Source organism: Vidua macroura, chromosome 2 (assembly GCF_024509145.1).
Source record: "Vidua macroura isolate BioBank_ID:100142 chromosome 2, ASM2450914v1, whole genome shotgun sequence".
In the NCBI taxonomy this organism is placed as follows: domain Eukaryota; kingdom Metazoa; phylum Chordata; class Aves; order Passeriformes; family Viduidae; genus Vidua; species Vidua macroura.
The window spans coordinates 19,912,751-19,934,787 of record NC_071572.1 but is presented as its reverse complement, the minus strand read 5'-3'; the positions used below and the strand labels follow the sequence as shown (position 1 = coordinate 19,934,787).

At 39.0% G+C, this 22,037-nt stretch overlaps 1 long non-coding RNA gene across 1 annotated transcript; it reads left to right on the top strand.

Moving 5' to 3' along the window:
• The first annotated feature begins 15,730 nt into the window (after positions 1-15,730).
• Positions 15,731-21,687, top strand: LOC128804307 (uncharacterized). The gene is made up of 3 exons (XR_008436008.1): positions 15,731-15,805; positions 21,122-21,220; positions 21,523-21,687. It is a non-coding gene; the product is annotated as an uncharacterized LOC128804307 (long non-coding RNA).
• Positions 21,688-22,037: the final 350 nt, after the last annotated feature.

The window sequence follows — 22,037 nt, the reverse complement described above, 5'->3', positions numbered from 1 at the left end:
GCACATGATGACATGATGACAGGATTTACCCTGACTGTACAGAACCTTTTATGAAAGATTTAGGTTCATGTTGCTAAAGGCTGAAGAAAACCTGAGCTTTTGAAAGCAAGTTGAACAGGAGGAATGCATCAAAGTTTTTGCAGTCTCCTTTAGTTTTGTATGTCAAGTCATTAGTTAAATTCACTTTTTTACTTTTGAAACTGAAGTTCCATATAGTTTGAGACAATTTAACTCTGTTCAAGAACAATTCAGTGCCATATGCAGCAAAATTCAGACAAAGAAATAGATTTTTAATGTCAGTGAACTCTCATTTTGTAAAGATTTGATCTTCAAAGTGATCTGCTTTGAAACAATGGGTCTTTATTAGCAATGACTGGTGATCACACAACATATTTTATATATTTATAGAGCTGTACAGCATGTTGCATAAGTGACCATATAACTATGGGATTGGTAGGCATTATAGTCCCTAGTTTGTTAGGTGAGGCAACTAAATCACAGAGGGGTGATTCATTCAATATGATATACTACACAAAAATAAAGTTTGCCAAAACATTTTCTAATGTTCTAAATGTGAAGGATCAGTTATGTTAAAGGTAAGAAGCATTTTAGTTCTCCTAAAAAAGACTTAAGAAACTGGTCCCACTACCCATTAAAAATTATACAGTGTACATAAACTATTAAATCAACATGTAAACACCTAAAAAACCCCAATGGTGTGGACAGTAGAACAGTAAGAATGGAAGAAGGACTGATTCATGTGGCATAAAATACTCAATGATATAAAATCCTACCTAGGACTTCTATAGAAAAAGGTCATGAGATCCCCCAGGTACATTCAATCCATGAAATAGCCTCTGTCAAATAGGTGCCTTTGGTCTGAATATGTTTTTTAAGTAAAATTTTGCAAGTAGTCACAAAAAATTTCCTGTGCCCACAATGTTCATAATTATCTATTTTGAGAATCATTTCCTAGCCATAATTGAAACAGTAGATGCAATAATTTCTAGGAAAGCATGTTCTTTGAAATAACATTGTACATATGAATATCTAAAGTGATAAAATAGAAAAGTTATCAAGCTATCAGTACATTCAATAACGTAATGTTAAAAGGGTAACAAAACTAGCTGGCGTTAAGGAATATAGGCAATTTATAAGCACAAGAAAAAGTACAAACTCAATGTCCCCAATGTATTAATGTTTTCCAGATGTTGACACTATGTCTTCGATGACTAGACAAATGTTATTTCCAACACAAGTGGCCAACCAATGAAAGAATACAGAAGCCATCCTATTAAACCCAGCCAAACCATAGATGCAGTGCTGACAAGAACATATTTGCTCAGGGAGAATAAAAAAGCCTCAGAGGAAGAGGCAGGAGTTATGTCTCCCTTGTGGTAGGCACTGTATACCCTTGTAATAAAGAAGACTGTCTGCAACTCAGCAGTCTTATGTTTCATGCAGCTTGGCTGTACACAGTGAATAATAGCTTACTTCAGCCTTGTGAGGGTCCAATTTTGTATATTCTTGGAGATTTTAGAAAAAAACCACTGTCCATTTAGCTGCTCATCTTAAGAGTTCTGAAGAAGAAAAAGAAAAATTATGTAATTTAATTTTTAAGTTTTGAAGACAGTTCATATGGATGTCTTCTCAAACAGAACACATATCTGTAAGGGTGTAAAATCACTGCAATGCACAGAGTTAACATATGTGAGGAGGGCCATAGTCCAGTTTCATCATACCTCCATTTTGCCAAGATCAAAAATCTTAGAAGCAAACCAGTTATTTACTTCACACAGTACTTAATAAGAAATGTGGAACTTATTGCTACAGGATGTTGTAGAAACTGGAGTCAAATATGACCAGAAAGACAATGAATAAATCAATAAAAGAAAAGATAATTGTAACTGGGAACTCAGGGCAGGTCAAGATGGAAAGAAGGTGTATAATGCTGCAGGCCACTTGTGAGAAGATGGTTTTAGATGTCTGCCTTATGCATGGTACAGAGTGTGCTGAAGTGTGCATTCCTGTTTGATCACTGGAGACGCTTAAGTGACTTCAGAAGATTGTTCAAGTGCCTGAAAGTAAACTGAGCAAACCCACTGGGATAGATTTCATTAGCACAGAAGATCAGTGTTTTTAATGTTCTACGCCCATGTGGCCAAATGGACGAGCAACAATTGAAAGGTCTTGATAAGGAAATCCTTTAAATTCCTTGTTTCACCCTCCATGTACCTCATTCTCTAATATGAAAGAGATATGAAAGTAGCCTTGGACCTTTATCACAAAGTGCATGTGCTAGTGTTTTTATTCTTTCATGCAGCCCATGAAAGAGCCTGTAAAAACCAAACTCTTTAAAAATTGTTTTCATAATATAAAAATCTACATTCAGACTGACATTTTTGCATACAAAGACAATTTCATATGTAGCTGCATTGCACTCCTTTGTTAAGACATGAATCTTCATAACCATTGTAGGAAAATGCATTTGCAAGAATTTGCTTTTTGTAATAATTACAATATTAGGCTAAAGACTAATGAGTTTCAGTCTAAAATATTCTTTCCTTTTTTTTGTTTTTAAAAAATATTAAGAATCTTTTATTCTTTCTGTGAGTGGTCAGAGTTTACAACTGGGTTTGAAGAAAATTTCCACTTTTTTTTTGAGAAACACCTGCATTTTCATTTAAAGAGCTCAAACTGTAGTCCAAGTTAATCAGCATATAGATTTGGACATCCAGATGTAGAACATGTTAAATCACTGTGGTTCTTAAGTATACAGGAAATCCTTTTGCAGATGTTCAGTGCATATGGTACTTTTGAAGTTCAGTTTAGTTTTCTTTCTTCTCTTTCCCTCTCCCCCAAACTTTCTCCCATACTTTTTGTTTGTATTGTTATATGCTACTTGGGTGGCAATGCCAGGGACTTTTGAAGACCATTTCGAAGCATAGGGGCACAGTTCTGCATCAGCTGACAAATTTTATCCAAGATATGTGCACAGAAGCAGTAGACATGACACATGGCAGAGCTTCTTTCTTCTTTTCAGCATCCTTGTAGAGTAGCATAACCCAACAGCACTTAAAATGATTGCATGCCTACATTCAGCAGCTGAGTCCTGCTCTAAGTGTTGGTAACCTAGTGCAGTGTACATCTACCTCTGGGCTGGGTGTCTAACTCCACGTTATAGTCAGGACTTTGCAGGACTCTTTCCACTCTAAAGCTGGCATCTAAAGTGCAGAGAGTCATGCCCACAAGATATTTTTCTCGCCCTTGACTATGAAAGGTGTAAATTCCAAAAGCTAGGTAACATGATTTACACCTCAATGTCCATATAAATTGGTACATTCTGTGAAACTACTGGCCAAGTCAAGTTTTACTTGGTATGAACACATTAAAAAAATGGTCCTGCATCACCTTGTTTTTTATTTTAAATTTTGTATTATTAATTTGGCTAATTCAATTTCTTTACTTGCCCTTAATTATGGGAAATAAAATGTTTTCCCCTTTTTAATTCGCATTTTCATTTGGGTAAATACATTTTTCAGGAGTGAGGAAGTAACCAATCCTAATTGTAAATTATATAAATATTTAGAGTTATTTAACTACTCAGACTTTCACAATCAGTATTAAATTAATGATAGTTTCTCACTACTGAATTTTTCTGTATATTAATATGTTAATGTGACATGATACAAATAGGATGCTACATGGTCTTTACTGGGGAGTATTTACTGCGGTTCCTAGGGTACAAGTACTTTTACAAACACTGTAGTCTGTAAACGTTTCACAGACTGAATTTTTGTGAGATCACAGAGTAACTGATTATATAAAAGAAGCTCTAAGGTACTGCAGCCTTCAGTGCTGCTATATGAAATATGACACACACTTCATGTACTGTATATGAAACATATGCCTGTTCCACCTAGGAATTCAGAGCACAATGCTTTAGTGATAAACACCTGTTGCTAGTCTATTTAAAGTATGACTGTTGGTATCACAGAACCTGAATCCCTTTACCCTCAGGTGAGACTGTGACATGCTGCTACCCCCATTTTAGTGAACAGGCAGACAGCACAGCACAGGCTGGCAAAGTGAAATCCCAAGGCCAGAAGTGAAATTGAAGCTAATATGGGCACTGGAAAATTTATAGACTATCCAAACTTGCATCACACATAATCTGAAATTTACTTAATCTTTATATTCTTCTAAATCTCATTTTAACATTGCAATAATCTTAATCTTTGGTACTGGTATTGCATGCAAGATAAGGCTTGCTACTTAAATTTAATGGTCATCACAATGTATTCATAAAGGAGAAATTTAGAACTACTCATTAAAAAAAAAAGTTTGCTTTGTATTATGGGGTTTAATATAAGAGGATATTGAAGTCTATTAATAATGCTGTAAAAAGAATTAATCAGTTTGTATTAATCTGGACAGATTTAGTCAGAAGTCCCTTTAGGAATGAAAGGACAAAAAGCTCACCTGGTTTGAGGGTGGTTGCTCAGTGTACCAGAAAAACTGGCTGAAATAGCAGAGGATCAGACTCAGTAACACAGGAGGGAGTGACTGAAATGTTAATGGTTAATGGCTCATACAATTAGCCATTTGCAAAAGCAGCAGAGTGCTTTGCTGATGATGTTCAGGGTACAGACCAGGCAGAGGGCATGAGCAACAGAGGAGACAAATCAACCTTTAGCTACAAGTTGGGTTTTAAACCGGATAAAGGAAGAGGCTGATAAGAAGCAGAGCCTGTGAGGTGTGATAGTGCTTTTTATCATGCCAATGTCCCCCTTACACAAGTGGCTCAGGTGTAAAACTGTACCTTCACCCAGGAGAGATATTAGGACATTCACACATAGGATGGAGGTGTTCACCACTTCTCATGGGCGTAACTTGCTCAGCTGCCTTGGTGTGAGAGGCAGCTGTCATGTCTTAGAAGGTCTCATAAGCCATCAAAGACTCCCAAAGCACCCTCAGGCTAATTTCTGGGGCCTTCCACCAGAGGACTGAGTATGATCCACACACTGTGTTGCACCCACCAGGGGAGGTACTTGGGCATTCCCACATAAATCTAAGAGTATATTAGCCCACTGAACCTGGAGTTTTGTAGGTGTCCCCCACCCCCAATGGATCAAGAGAGCAAACAACACTTTGACCGACAGACATCTAAACTGCAACAATCAAACCTTGTTGCTAGATCCGTGGGTGGTGATGTGTTTCTACTCCTATCCTTTCTTTTTCCTTCTTTTTCTCTTTCTTCTCCTATCTTCTTCTCAAAATATATTGTAAGGCAGATTAAAAAATTCCAGTCAATGTCTTAGTAAGTGCATTGTTGTGTGTGGATAAGTTGGCCAAGTTTAAGTTTTAACTTTAAGTTTGCTAAGTTAAATTTAGTGAAGTGCCTTACTTTGTTTAGATACTGTTTTAAAATTCCCTAAGTATCTTGTTCTACCTTAATGTTCTTAAGTTTGTAAATAGAAGTTTGTTATTGAGCCTCCTGAGAATTTTGTTTATCCTATGCATCACCCAGAGTGAATCAGACAAAAAAAAAAACCCCTAAACCTTCCTCAAAATCTGCAGAGCAGACCCATGCATAACAACTCGTTTGAACCTCCACATTTCCTGCCATTTGATGACTTTCCTTTTTAAACTCCTTAAAGGAGGCCTCTTGTTTTTTCCTTTCTAGCTTTTTATTTTTGTTTAAAGAGAGAAAATATTATATTTAAAGGTTGAAGGTGGGCTTCACTGGACTATCTTTTCTTGATTCCTTGCCTTACTCTCTTTGGCATTCTTTTCTTTAAGCCAGTATTTGTCTATTTCTCATTAACTCTCTCAATTTCATTAAATAGCTTCTCCTTTTAATTCTCTGCATTACTCATTCTTTCAAAGCATTATATATCTGGAGGAGATGAAATATAATATAGCTTCAGTGAAGCTCTGCAGATTTGAGGAGGAGTTTGCAAAATTAGGAGAGTCACATTCATAAAGAAAATCCAAGACAAGACATTTTTATGAAAACCAAACCTCTGGGATTTTTTGGTTTTAATCCAGGAGAGAGAATGACTTCTGGTAAAAATCAGAAGTCAAAGACTACAGCTATTTAATTTTTGTAAAGTCAAAAATGAACAAAAATCTCCCAGAGACAAGCTCAAAACATTTTGACCTTATCCATTAGTGTAGCTTCTCAGCCTCATGTGTTATGAAGACAAGCAGAGACTCCAGAGCAGGAGCTCCTGTGACAATCCATGAAGTCCTGTTCTTGCTGAGTGGTTAGAAATAGAGGATGGGGGATCTGAATAGTTTGAAAGATTCTGTTCCAGATTCTGTTTCTCATTTGCTATTATTCACTATTGAAGTGGTGCAAACTGGGAGAAAGCTTCTTAATGCAATGTGTTAGACATTGGAAGACCCTTTTTAGATCATTCTCCACAATCAAGGAACAGCAGAACCTTTTCTAATGTAAGCTAAAGGCAAGAGGCCAGCTGCAATAAAAACAGGGTCCAAGCCAAGTCTGAAAAGAATCAACGGAACAATCGTGCACCACTCAGTTCTTGGATACTGCCCTTCTCATGCATATGAGTTGTGCTGATTCTCTGATCACAGCAGAGATCTGACCTATAATGATGCAGAATTTCCACACAAAATGTGTGATTATAAGACCTAATGGAACAAACTGCTGAGCAAAATCTGTTGCTCATGACACATATTCAAGAAAAGTGAAAAGAGGGCCCTTTATGTATCTGGGAGAAATTCAAATGAAAATAATAAGAAACCTATGTGATAGACTTAAGATACAAAAATTTAAAGTTACTGTAAGAGAATGGAAACAAAAACCTTCAAATCTGGCAGATTTCACTTGTTTTTGTTGTTGTTTTTGTTTGGTTTTTTTAAAATTTTGTTTTGTTTTGTTTTTAGGAAAAGTGTTAAAAGGGGATATTCTAAACAATATTTAAAATACATCAATAATATCTAAACAATTTAAAATACATCAATAATATCTAAACAATATTTAAAATCAATCATGAATAAAAAATAATTGCACACATGCTTAGAAATCCAACTGAATAGGCCCTGTTTAGGCAAAAGCCTATCCACCAACAGAGTAGTTCTTGCCTGAATAAAGCGTGTTGGATTGACCCCTCCTGACTGACATATGGCAGGATGAATATCAAGATTAGGGCATCAAAAAAGGAATAGCATTAGCAACATGCATGCCTGTGGGTAAATGTTTAAATTTTATTTTAGATGTTGTAGGGCCTTTTGCTTAGGCCTGCTTCTCCAGAAATTTTCCCATGGCATCTATGTCATGCCTGCTGTTCCTTTATGGCTATGATACATGGCATGTCTCAATCGACATGAGGCACCTACCTTTGGGCTGAGGCTAGCAACTGATTTTTTCTATAGCTCAAACATAATCACCTCAATACACAGGTCTTACACCCAGGCTGAATTCAGCCTCCACATTGTCCAGTCCACCACTGGAAAAGAGCCACGGAGACATCATCTGTGTGTGTTGTTCCAACAAAATAAATCAAGCAAAAAAGCAGAAACATAACTTACCAGTAAAGAAAGACAAGAAGTAATCTGGGCAAATTGCACTAACCTGCAAAAAAAGAGGCGATGAGAGGACAGTGAGACAAAAGTATGAAGCATAAAGAGCATTTTGTTGATATTTTTTCCTAAACCACATATGAGAGAGCAATAGACTGGTGGAGTCACATGCTTCTGCTCTTGAAAGAAATGCAGTGAATGGAAGCTCAGCAAGAGTCAAAGGAAACCTGACCCTCTTGCCATCAGGCAGGAGGAGGGGAGTGGAAACAGGGGTCCCTGCTTGAGGTGGCAGGAGAATCCTTTTCCAACCTCCCTCCCTTTCCAGGTACTCTTATGGAGTCCCTATTAGGCTCTGGAACTCGAGGGTCAGGAAGGTCTACCTGGGAAGGTTGCCCAGAGCAAGACAGTCAAACACAGGGCTTACAAAAATGTCTGTTAAGAAAGAAGGGTAGTTGTAGGAGAATCCCTTCTGAGGGGAGCTGAGAGTTGTCTATGCCAACCAGACCCATTGCACAGGGAAATCTGCTGCCTCCCTGGAGCTCAGGTAAGAGATACTTTTCGGAGTCTCCCTGGACTGACTTGGTTCTCTGATTATTACCCACTTCTGGTTGTCCAGGTCAGCAGTGATGAGGTTGAAGAGAGAAGTTGTAGGATGATTAGAAAGGACTCCTCAACACTGGGATAACTGGTTGGAGGAACAGGAGCACAGGTAATGTTTTCCGCAAACACTTCAGTAGCAGAGAAAAATGCTGAAATGAACAGGAGAACCCACCTGATAAATAGTTGGCTTAAAGGCTGGTGTCATGGGTGGAATTTTGGCTTTTTCGATCAAGGATTGGTTTACATGGCACTAGGCCTGCTGGAGGCAGATGGCATTCTCCAGTCTAATAGGGGAAAAAAGGAATCTAGCCCATGAGTTGTCAGCACTGTTTGAGAGGGCTTTAAACTAGGTTTGAAGGAGAAAGGGGGTAAGACCAGGAGATGAGCCTAGGGGTGACATGCCAGCGTTGGGGGTGAAACCAATAGCCCAGCTGAAGTGCATCCACACCCATGCATGCAGTATGGGAAACCAACAGGAGGAGCTGGAGACCATTGTGCAGTGGGAAAGGCAGGAAGTAGTCACCATCATAGAAATGTGTGGGATGACTCGCATAGCTGGAGTCCTGTGATGGATGGTTATAAGCTCTTCAGAAGAGACAGGCAAAAAAGGAGAGGCGGTGGGTTGGCTCTGTATGCTTGGGAGTGTTTGGACTGTATAGAACTCCAGGATGGTGATGACAAGGTTGAGAGCCTATGGGTAAGGATCAGGGGAAAGGATAACAAGGTGCACATCCTGGTGGGAGTCTGTTAGAATATCCCAATCAGGATGAGGAGGCAGATAAAAATTTTATAAGCATGCCATAGCATGCCATTTCACAGTTGCTAGCCGCTGTTGTGGGAGACTTTAACTTGCTGGATGTCTGCTATAAACTCAACAGGAAGGAGGCAGTCTAGGAGATTCCTGAAGCATGTGGAAGATTACTTCCTTACCTGCTGGTAAGCAAGTCTACGAGGATTGCTAGACCTGCTGTTTACAAACAGAGAAGCGCTAGTGGGAGACCTGGTGGTCAGAGGCCATCTTGGGCATAGGGACCATATGATCATAGAGTTTTCAGTTCTTGGTGAAGTAAGGAAGGGGCTTGGATTTCTGGAGGGTGGACTGTGACTTACTTGGACACTGGTTCAGACTCCCTTGGGAAACAGCCTTTAAGAACAAAGGGGTCCAGGAAGAATGGACTTAATTTGAGATAGGAATCTTACAGGTGCAGGAACAGGTCATTCCTGTGTGCTGAAAGGTGAGCTGGCAGGGAAGGACTGGCCTGGCTGAACAGGAAGCTTTCACTGGAACTCAGGAGAAAAAATAGTTGAGGATATTTTGAAGACAGGGCAGGTAACTGAGGAAGAATACAAGGATGTTGTTAAGTCATGTAGAGAGAAAATTAGAAAGGTGAAAGCTCAGCTAGAACTTAGTCTGGCCACTGCTGTGAAAGATAATAAAAAGTGTTTTTATAAATACATCAACAAAAACAGAGGGTGAAGGAAAATCTCCCTCCTTTGTTGGATAGACTGGGAAATGTTGTAACCCAGGATGAGGAAAAGACTGAGGTACTTCCTGCCTTCTTTATCTCAGTCTTTAACAGGAAGACAGGTTATCCTCAGGGCTGGTAGATAGGGATGGGGAGCAGAATAGACCCCCCGTAATCCAGAAGGATACATTTAGTGACCTAATGAGCCACTTAGACACTCAGAAATCTGTGGGGCCAGATGGGATCCACCTGAGGGTATTGAAGGAGCTGGCAGAACAACTCACCAAGTCACTCTCATTTATTGTCAGTCCTGGCTCACTGGGGAGGTCCCAGATGACTGGAGGTTGGCAGAATCAGGAGGATCTGGGTAATTACAGGCCTCTCAGCCTGATCTTGGTGTGGGGAAGATTATGGAGCAGCTCATCCTGAGCGCCATCACATGGGATGTACAGGACAACCAGGGGATCAGGCCCAGCCAGCAGAGGTTCAGGAAAGGCAGGTCCTTTAGGAAAGGCTTGACCAAACTAAACTCCTTTTATGTGATCTACCTAGTGGATGAAAGGAAGGCTGTGGATGTTATTTACCTGGACTTAATAAAGCCTTCAATACTGTCTCAGGGCATTCTTCTTGAGAAACCTGCAGCCCATGGACAGGTGCATTCTTAGCTGGATTAAAAACCAGGCCAAGACCAATTGCATGAGGTTCAATAAGGCAAAGTGACGGGTCCTGCACTTTGGTCGCAATAACTCCACGTATAGCTACAGCTTGGGGAAGACTGGCTGGAAAGCTGCTCAGTGGAAAAGGACTGGGGGGTGCTGGTTGACAGGCAGCTGAACATGAGTCCTAAGTGTGGTCAAGAAGGCTGATGGCATCCTGGCCAGTACCAAAAATTGTGCAGTCACCAGGGCTAGGGCCAGTGATTGTCTACCTGCACTCAGAACTGGTGAGGCCCTACTTTGAGTCCTGAGTCCAGTTCTGGGCCCCTCACTACAAGTAAGACATTGAGGTGCTGGAGCGTGTCCAGAGGAGGACAATGAAGCCGGTGAAGGGTCTGAAACACAAGTCCAGCTGAGGGAGCTGAGGTTGTTTAGCCAGCAGAAAAGGAGACTCAGGAGTGACCTTATCACTCTACAACCACCCAAAAGGAGGTTAGAGCGAGATGGGAGTCGGCCTCTTCTCCCAGGCAACTAGAGACAGGACAAGAAGAAACAGCTCAAGCTGTGCCAGGGGAGGTTTAGATTCGATACTAGGAAAAATTTCTTCACTGAAACTGTGGATAATCATTGGAACCGCCCAGAGATGTTGTGGAGTCAGCATCCCTGGAAGCGTTCAAGAAATGACTGGATGTGACACTTAGTGATATGATTTAGTTGACTCTAGTGTTTAGTCAAAGGTTGGGCTCAATGGTCTTAGAGGCCTTTTCTAATGATTTTATTCTATGATTTTATAATTTTACAAGTAAAACCTTCTGTGAAAATATAAAATAGATGAACTGAACACCAAGAGACTTTCTCTCATATTTTCAATGTTTGGTATATCATATCTGCTATTTGGTTGTGTAGACAATTCTGAAGACCAGGTGGCACTCATGATAAAATTTCACATAGAACTAAGTCCCTAGTTATTCATAAAAGGTCACAGAAACAAAGGTAGGTTGATTGAAGGAAAGTAACAGAGATATTCATGTAAGGAAGTGTGCAGGACAGATGCATGAATATTATTAGAAAAATTCATGGTGTGTCCCCATGGTGAAATGAGCAGCAGGTGCAGGGTTGCTGCAAGGGAAATTAAACAGGCAGTTTGAAAGGGCAGATAGATAGAATAGCCCTGGGACACATTCATTATAGCAGAGGAGATGTGAATGTTGCCTTACCACATGCAATTACACTCTGCTGATTTGAAAACAACTGATTTTATTGTGAAAAATAAAGTCATAAGTGGCCAGAGAGCTAAAAGAGCTCTGTTGAAATTTTCTGAGTACCTTTTTGTTTATTAAATGGGAGCACCAGACAAGTTTGGAGGTATTAAACCAGGGCTTCAGGAAAGGCATTATCCTCAGCTTGTGGGACAGGAGCAGTGGAGAGTTCTGGTTCAACAGAACTCCCAAAAGCCAGAGGAAATTTGTTTTCTTCACAGAAAACAGTCATTGGAAAGGACTAGGAAGATGTGAGTACCACTGGTACCTCTACAGAGCAAGTATTTCAGTATAAGTGTTTCTTAAATGTTTCCAACATGTTAATCCTATAAGGTGGTAAATGAAATCCTATTTTAATGAAGGCCAAATACTGCTCCCCAAGAGACAAACTGAGAATAAATTCACTGATCTCAGTGGAGCTAGTGTGGATTATACAATCGTGTCATGAAATGAAAGTACAGTTTGGCTCTTTCTCAGCTAAGCAAGGGAAATGTCAACTTTATAAATGAAACCAGCCACATAGCAACAGCCTGGTTTCCCTTATCCAGCACAGACTCTGCTTTTCATTTCCATTTGTATTAAGGAAGTTTTATTTGGGTCATTAGGCATTTTTGTATCAGCACATCTGCCTTTGACTACAGAAACCAGTGATATGGCTTCCAAAACTAGCAGTGAAGGAAGAAAAAGGAAGATCGAGGAGAACAGCTTTAAAACATTGTAAAATGTGTTAGTTATTACTAATTATTTTAATCCATATATTAACTGGCTGAAAATACAAGATGAGTTGCAAGATTTTATAAATACATCAAAGACTTCTGGTTACATCAAAAGGCATTCACATTCTTTATCTATTATGCTTAGGGCTTAAGGTTTCCTATTCAAACCAGTTGTCATTTTTTCCTTTGAAGAGCAGATGCTCTAAAAGAGCATTGATACTTCAAAAGACTGTACCTTGTACATCAAGTAACAGTAAAAAATTTGTCTTATGTTCTTCTCTCCATATTTTGCAGAAGAGAGACATGGAACTTGCTAATACTTTTTGTCAAAAACTCCATCACCATTATGTTAAATAGAAAATGTCTCATATTTTGCTCCCCTTCAGTCCATCCTATACTTGTTTGAAAAATAGGAAAAGTCTGTATTCACACTAAGTTGATCTGAGGAGCAAGACTTCATTACCCTTACACAAGTTTGTGTTGCTAAGCCTCACACTATAGGTGTGGGGAACTTCACTGGTGTGAAGTCATACTGCACTTTTAGTTCTGGAATGATTGGTACACTGGGGAAGGTCTTAATCACCTGAAGCTGAAATCAAACCAGTGTTTTTGAGAAATTTCCCAGAAGATTTCAGTGAACTTTGAATCATTCCCTCAAATGCCTCATAAGTCAAGCAAAACAGAGAATTATATCTTAGAAATGTTACAAAATAAGGGTAAATGTGATGCTTTTCTTCATCAGAGAATACTAAAACGGCCATAGATTTTGGAATATAGAGTTGCCAGGGAACATAACTAATGAGTGGGAGACAATAAGTGGGTAGAGAAAGTTATATGACTTATATATGTCATAAGTAAGTGCAGAGCAAACCAACCCAAAATTTGCCAAAAGGGCAATCCTTCTGAAGAAAGGTTGCTACAAAGATGGTGGACCTAAGTCCTCTTAATTTAAGTTAAAACAGAGGGCAATGCCCACAGAGTTTGGATATTAGAAAATCCTAGTAGGCAGGATGTATGAAAAATGGAGGAGGGCAGTACAATTCTGGAACAAGTGCATGGAGACATTGTGGTAAATCTCTCTCCAGAGGGATGTGACAATGCCAGGTCTAATTACTTATAGTGGCCCAGCTATTTGGGGTAAGTGGCTCCAAAGGCTTCCACCAAACAGTGTTTCTCCAATTGCTTTGGTGACTGAAGGGCAGCATCTTCTCTGAATTACCACGTGTTTTCTTGGAATGAATCTTGCTTAAAGTATGGCAATACTTTGTTCACAATGAACTTGAAAGGGCAGGTTGGGTGTACTGGGGTGTGTTTGTAATCAATACCAACCTGCCACTTTATTGGCATTTTGTTCCAAATTTGTGTAGTAGGAAGCTTCCAGTCAGCATCTCCCAGTGTCCTTGACACCTGTGGAGAGGTTTCAAAAGGCTTTTCAATTCCAGGAATTACACCTTTAAATACACATGGGAGCTGGTCTTCTAAGTGTTAGCAGTTTCTCTAGCCACCCATAACAGTGAATTTCCCACCTACTGTACTGATTATTCCAGATGAATTGTTAATCCTAAGAGGGAAATGGTCATTAAAAGGAAGCATAGGTATTTCATATTTGTTATCACCTTTTATTTATGCCACTCCCAACTTCTTATTAGAGTAGCTAGCTACCAGTTTTAACCCTCTGCAAAAGAGTTACCTCATTTTTTGCAGCTCTAGCCTAGAGCAGTCTGAATGATATTCAAAATGTTCAAAACCTACAGCATAACCAGTAATTAAAAAAAATTATTAAGAGACAAGATTACTGTGATTACTGTGAACACATACTGTAACCTAAATACTTCACTGAGTTAATTCCTTCTCTAAAATGATGCATACATTTCAGAAAAGCATGCAGTCTTGATTTTAAAATTGCTGCTGCTGTAGAAACTCACATTATTCTAAATAACTGTCCCAGAGTTCAGCTATTCTGGTGAACTCATCTCTATTTTGTACTGTACTTATAATTTGATTTTATTTTCTTTCATCTTGCTTTCAGTGTATTTTGTTATATCAAAGGTTGTCTCTGTGTAAACAATGTCTAAACATTGCTGCTTAGGTTGGTTTTCAAAGAATTCATAAGAGCACGTGTTAACAATATGATATTGTGTCTTATGTGCTTGAAATTATACAAATGCTTTAAACACTGAATAGGAAAGACAGTTCAGGTTTCTCTTCCCTCTATTATTGCAATTAAATGAAGATCAAACAAACTCGACTGAGAAAAGAAATACATGACAAAAAGCACAGTACATGTAAAAAGTCATTCCCATGAGTTTAAAATGACAGTAACAGTGGCTGGCTCATTGCTAATTTATATCAAAGTAATATTTATATCAAAGGCATCTAGTGCAATTCAGTCAATTGGAGATCAGAGTTTTGTCTGAACTATTTAACTCTACAAGTTTAGAAAGGGAGGATCCCAGAGGTACTTCTCTTCTGAGTGATGAGCAGAGGTTTAACCTTGTGACTCATAACAAGTTTAAAGCAGACTGTGTCCCCAGATCCCCACCTCTCACATTCCCACTCCCCCTTGTTAAGAATATCATGTGTAAATAGCAAGAAAACAAATGAGCAAATGACTTGGTGTATGTTCCCACTAATGTATGAAAAGAGCTATGATTTGTCTTTATAAATGTATTAACCAAGGAAATCCCATGGTGGGGAAAAGTGTTATTTGGGTTAAAGAGCTTAGATAACCTGGCTGTAAAAACGCTTATAGTGATAATTAGAACACTTCTAGACATTATTACAGTGAAGATCCATAATAACTTTTTACTTGGAGGTATTAAGGCAAAAAAAAATCTAATTAGCTGAAAAATAGAGCTTGATCAATTATAAACCTATGGGGTTACATTATGTGACTGCCAGCAATGACAGGGGACTGAACTCATTGAAGTCTCTCTGCTGCTTTGATTCTTAGTGGAATATTTCAACCCTTCTCAGTTGTTCTCCTGACTGTGACAGAGGTTGCACCTTGTGTATTCATGGTATTGGAAGAAAACAAGACTGACAGTTTCACAAGACATGTCAGTTCATTGCATCATGTTCCTCTCTGATTCAAGTCCTCCAAAGCAGTAATTATCATTCTCTTTCCACAGCAAAGTGTGCACTTCTGCAACACTGGTGTGAGTCTCTAGAATTGTGTTCGATAGGTTGGTGTAAATCTGTAGGTGCATTTCTACTCTGCCTCACCTCTTTTGCTGTTATGATGATCCTTTTGGGTCCCTTCCAACTCAGAATAGTCTGTGATTCTATGATTCTGAAATAATTGCTCAAGATTAGCATAGATTTCTTTCAGTGATGATTTCCCCCACATTTTCCTGAGGGAAAGAGAAGTTGCCTTTCTTTTATTCCACTGCCATGGGTACACATATTCCATTTTGGCATGTTCAGATTATGACATCCCATCACCTGTACCTCTTACCTTAGACAATAATGCCAGCTGCCTGCACCTTCACTGGCTCTGGTGTCCTCCTGCAACAGAGCTCCTCTGAACCTCAAGGATCCCAAGGATCCCTGTGACCGTATGTTTTCATTATATTGCCCTCCACAGGGTGTATCAAACATGTTAAGAGTGACACCAAAGACAGGTCTCCAGCTGAGTCTGTGCTTGCACAGGCAGACACAGCAGGCAGGGTGTTGACATTTTGTAGGTACTTTGGAACACCTCAGAAAAGATAAGACTTTCCAACCTGACAAAACTTTTGGCAAAGGAGACAGACACAAAATATCCCATGCCTCTTCTAAGTTCACACATGTGAAAATGATAACCTGTGGCATATTTAGTAGTTTATATTTACTTTCTCTCTTCTACCTTATTATATGGAGTCACACCCATTAATCTTCATGAAAACAAGCCCATGCTATAAAGGAGTGGCTGAAAAAAGTTTTATCCCTCATACTTTCCTTAATTTGAGGACACTGCAACTCAGAAATTTTGAAATAGGACAGAATAGGAATTTTGTCGTATTATATCTTAATGTATTTTAAATTGGGATGGATAAAATTACCCTGGAAAGCGCTTTGGCATGGTATCATTCAAATCTCCTTTAAACAGGATCAGATAACTAGGTAGGAAAAAATTACCTGCATTCTGTAAAGCCTTGTCTGTAATCACTTATCATATTTTACACCATGTAATAATGAGGAATATCACCAAAATAGTAGATGAGATGCATAAAATAAAGCAACAATTTCTCTTTAGATGTTTGTGACTTATTTTACTGCAAATTGCTTGGGGGTTTTCTGTTAGCCAACTCTAATTTCCTTCTCTGAGATTGTAGAATCCATTCATTTGAAGGGGACATAAGCCACCCTAGAGTCATGGAGTTGAAGAGGTTACAGAATTTAATCAGCTTGTTTACATTATTTATCTTTTTAATTTTTAACAGCCTACATTTTCTCTATCATTCTCCCAGGGCATTATGGCAGTAAAGCTTTTCCAAATGAAGCTGCCAAGCCTGAGTTTTCAAAAATTCTCCCTTCACATCTCAGGATAAATTCCACTATGTCTTACTGAGGAGATTCCAGATTAAAAGAGGAACCATTTCAAGCTGTAAAATCTGTAATGGAAAAAAGGGCTGAATTTGCTGTGGAGTTAGGATATATCCTTGGTTTTTTGGTTAGTTTGCATGGGACATATCCCAGACACTATTCTCCTGGTGCTTAGAGCTCTACTTTTATGGAGGCCCCTGCCTCCCAAGAGGGCTCTCTACAGAGTCCACACACCTTTCTTACCTCTCTTGCCACAGCCCTCCTGGACAAGCAGTGACTGGGGCTGCCATGAAAGATTTGCCCTGGAGTCAAGGGGCCCAGGAGATACTGTTCTTTTTCCTCCATACCTAACATAACCAACTGCCACAGAAGAGAAATTTCTGGGAGGACAGGCACAGGAGAGAACAAGTGTGACATGTAGGGAGCTCATGGGAAAGGATAAAGAGAGCCCCTTTTTGGCTCTTAAAAGTGTAACAAGAAACTAAGCAAAATAAACCAAGAAAGTGCTAGAGAAAGTCAGAAGAATTGTACTCCAAAAGGAGAATTCCAGTCTCTGATGCAGAGATTTGGGACTTCACAGTGTGTAGCCCATAACTGGGCTAACGTCAAAACCACAACTGTTTGTGGAGTAATGACCATCTGAGGATCAGCCTTCTAGTCCTTCAAGCTGTAAAAGCTGCAGATGTCAGGAGTATCTTAAAGGGAAATAGCCTTAAGAATGAAGTGTTTGGAGAAATCTTGTTGAGACATACCACACTGAAGATAAATCAATGCAATCATTCCTGGAAAGCCTGGCTGACAAATTTCCCTATCGCATAGTTTGTGGGGATAGCATAAAATGTTTCCTGCCTTACTGATGCAAACATCCTGGGTAATTTCAGTAAGACCCAGACTAAATCTTGGAATGAAAAAAATAGGATTGAGCCAGGAGTTTCCTGGTGCTTATGAAAATCCCCCAGGAGTCAGAAGGAAAATTATAGCTGTATTAAGGTAGCCTAGAATGTCAGAGATAATGCTTGATATGGACTTTTCAGGGGAATTTCAAAATTGATTCAAGAGATTTCTTATTAGATTCACTTGCTGCAGAGTGATACAATACTGTAATGATTTTGGTTGGATAGGTTTTCCTCCATATTAAGAAAACAGCTTTCTAAAAGACAAAAATTACACATGAATGAATACGGCATACGGTAATTGAAAAATGATGTGTCTCAGTCTCCCATACATGAAGCTGATATGGCTAGACTTATTTACAAACTGTTTTAGGTCTTCAGCAGAGGTGATACAGTTGCTTATCACAGATAATAAATACCTACTGAGAAGGAGTTTAGGTTCAGCTGCAAAACTACTGAACTTCTTGTGACAGCGTGGTTCTTCTGGAAAGTTTCTGTGTCTTCCAGCCAGGGGCTTTAGCAAAGGGGCCAGCTGCCATTTATCCCATTTAGGAAATGTGATTATCCATACATATTGGAAGAAATTTTTTTAATGCTGAAAGTGTAATTCTTTCAGGACAAATCCACTGTTCACAAAAAGTTATCTGTTTTGAAGCAACCTGGTGCCTCTAAAATGCAAGTTGCCAAAAGTAGCTGGCAGTGAGCTGGATGTGGATGAGAGCTGAGGGGAATTCTGGGAGGAGCTGGGCTCCGAAGAGGCAGCATGGAAAGAGAGCATTTGGTGGTTGGGAGCCGTGACTCCAGTCACTGTGAGCCGCACACAGGGAGAAACTCCCCAGCACTTGCAGTCACATCCTTTCAAAGGAGATCAGCAATTCCTGCTATGAACTTCCTTCAGGGCTTCAGTAAACACTGAGACTTTTCTTCTCATCCTGTTGAATAAACTGCAGAAACAGAAAATGTCTCAGGACCCCTTGGGAATGCTTGTTGGCTATCTAAGCACAGACACAGGATTAGATTATATAGCTGTGGATGTGGAGTCCTTGCTTGTATCAGTTTTATTTTATTGGTTACGTGTGAAGTTGTGTCATGCTGGTTGCTCAGCTGAAGCCACACAGTGAGAATTAAAATAGAAAAGAATAGATGTAGCATTCAGGACACAGTGTCCAGAGGTAATTATTTTGGCCCAGTCAAAACATTATTTTTTTCTTTAGAAGTGAGGAGGAAAAAAGACAACACTTTTCCCCATGGTATCTTTCTGTGCTTCTGCTGCAACAATTAAGTTAATACATCACATCTCCTGTGCATCCTAACAAGGGAGGGTAGTCAGGACCCTTACCCAACTCATCCAAGAGAAAGGCCTGAGATGTTTCTTTCTATAACCCTGCAAGCAAAGTATTATGGCTGAGGAATGTGACTGGTACTTATATCCTAGACCTTTTCTTTATATCTGCAAGCAGTTAATATAGATTAGTTTTCTAGTTTTCCCATTCCAACAGCCATAATAATCTTTGGTTTTTTTTCATAGAATTCCTAACTTGGAGTCCAGTGATTAGTGTGTACCCCACTGGCATTTGTCTATACATCTAAGGCACCATCAGGCAAGAAAATAAGAGTGTAATCCAAAATTAATCAATGAAATTAAAAAGGGTCTGAAACTACTGTAATTTTTTTAGTAAGTTTGAATTTTGAAGATGAGAGAATTTTTAGGCTTTCAAGTTACTAACTTTGACTTTTGGAAAAAAAAAAAAAAGAATCTAACCCTCCAAATAGTTTCAACCCAACTGGAAAAAGAAATTTTTGGCTCACAGCTTCTAAAAGGATAATTCAGGCTAATCCAATCTTCAGGAGTAACTAAAATTGTGATGCCAAATTTCTGTTTCTAGCCCAAATTGTTTTGTTATGCCAAAAATGTGTCTTGAAGAATTAAACTGCCTGAGGTTAAAATGTTTTCCCTGATTTACAGTGTTTGCTTAAAAATGTATTTAGGCCAATGACAAGCAAAGCAGGGTGTAATTTAACTTGAAAAGAAGTTACTATCATGCTGAAAACCTCTCTGAGAAACTTTGGATATATAAAAGATAAAGGGAAATGCTGACAAACCAGAACTATCACAATGCCAGAGAGTAAAATAGTCTTAAATAATGTGCATATTTTGTGAGGTATTCTTTTTATAATTGACAGTGGAAACGTGTATACTTTGCAAATTCTAATCACGGCAAGTGCTGCAAGATCAGCAAAGGTTTATATATAACTTCATCTGCATAAAGCAATTGCAGTGAGCTACATCCCATCTAAAATTAATGAATTTACAGATCAAACCCTGTATTCAAACACCTGTATTTAAGTGCCTAGCCTACTCTCTGTATCTGAGTAAGGTGTTACCGTGTGTTAAACCCAGTATCTAGAATTACTTTTCATCTGCTGAATAGCTCTTGAGGTCCAGGGAAGGGGAAAGTTCAGCTGCCTGAGCAGACCTTTTGAGACGGTAAATATTTCCTCAACTTAAACTTTTTCAATTATTCTACACAGCTTCAGCTGCTGCTGCAGAATATCATGGACTCAATCTGCCAGTCCCCAATGGTGACAGCCTTGGGTGCCAAGGGCCATCTCATTTGGCACTGACAGCCTGACTCTGGGTAACTGAGTCTCACCTTTTGTTTACTAGGGTTAATAGAGGCTCAATCCAGTTGTATGAACAAAGATGGGCGTAAAATAGGCTGTTTCAGAGGACTCAGGATGTCAGGAGAATCTACTCAGGTACAACAAATGTGGGTGAGGCCTCAGAGGACAGCTGTGCTGTGCTGGCCAGGCAGCCAGCAGAGAGGCAGAATGTCTTACCTAGGTCATTTTAAAAAGCACTGGGTGCTAAGCTGGGACAACTGAATGGAGCTGTCAATTTTCATTAACTCTAACAGGAACACAAGAATCTGGAACTGAATTTCTGTCTGTATCTTGTGTTTAAACTGGTTATCTAAACTCCCTCCATGATCAGCAAAGAGAGATGTTTCCAGGGTCTCTTGCCTTAGATGTTTATTTCAATGTGGAACAAATCTTTCTGCAGAAAATCCTCACCCACTCTGTGTTGATTAAATGGGAGATCTATATGAAAGGCTGCAGGAAAACAATAAAGGGAAGATGAGAAAAAATGCCAACTACATTGTGTATTATTTTTTCAGAATATCCTTTTATTAGTTCAGATAAGGTCTATTGAGTTCACTGGAAAATATTTTAAGTTTTAATGAGAACAATTGTAGGTCCAAAGATACTTCAGGTCAATGAATTCAAAAGAGGTTTTATGCAATAAGACACCAGTCTATTCTGCTTTTATAGCCCACCTGTTTTAAGTGAGATACTTGGTGGGCCTGCATTTGCAATACAGTGAATTTCTGGGCAATTGCTACAGGACCATATTTCAGTACCTGAATAATTTTGTCTTTTATGTTCTTATAGGGCTATCTAGAGATTAAACTGGCCACTTCTGTTCCTCTACAGTCATTCACTGTCATTATCAGAAAATGCAGGCACATGTAAACTCTCCTGTGTGAGCAGGTCAGTTCAGAATTGAACCTCTGGTTATTGCTGCTGTCAAGCTATCGTAACCTTTTTTAAAATAAGATTGCTTCTTCCCTTAAAAGAATTTTCAGGAGAGAATCTGTGTTTCCACCTTCTGGAAACTGGAGGTTGGTATGGGGGTGGTGTTTGTTTTTTGGATTTTTTAAACTGAGAAACCTAGATAATTTTGTGACTGCTTCTGGACCATACTCTGATTACAGGTCTTTGTAAGAGGTAAGAACCATAGCAGAAATTTAAAAGAGTTGTCTATGTTTAATGATTTTTTTTTTTTTACACAGAAAAAAAATCCAAGAGAAGAAGCTGCTTGCTGTGGAAAATTCCATCTCTGCCTCTCTCTCTAAAACATAGATCTAAAGATTGTTATTCCTGCTCTCTGGTATTTGAGTAGCTGGATAGTTTAGGCTGAATATTGTCTTTTAGCTAAAACATACAATTTCTAGGTGCCAGACAACTAATAAAAGAAATTGACTTATACTGCTGTACTAAATTAAATTAAATTGCTGTGTTAATTAATTTTCCTCTGTACTCCAGATTAGATTGCTATGGATTTTCCCATAAAAATACTGAATGTCATCTGTATTTTAGTACTAGTGCAGACTCATCCTGACTCAACTGTGAAGAATTTTGCTGTCAGGAAGACCTCACACTGTTTGATGAAATGTGTTCACAAAACACAGTACTTCAAGTGATTTCTAAGCATGCACACTAGGCAAGAAGAACACATAGTTTAGGTTTACATACATTTTTAATGTTATTTATCAGAAAGGGGTATAATATTATTTCACAGGGTAAG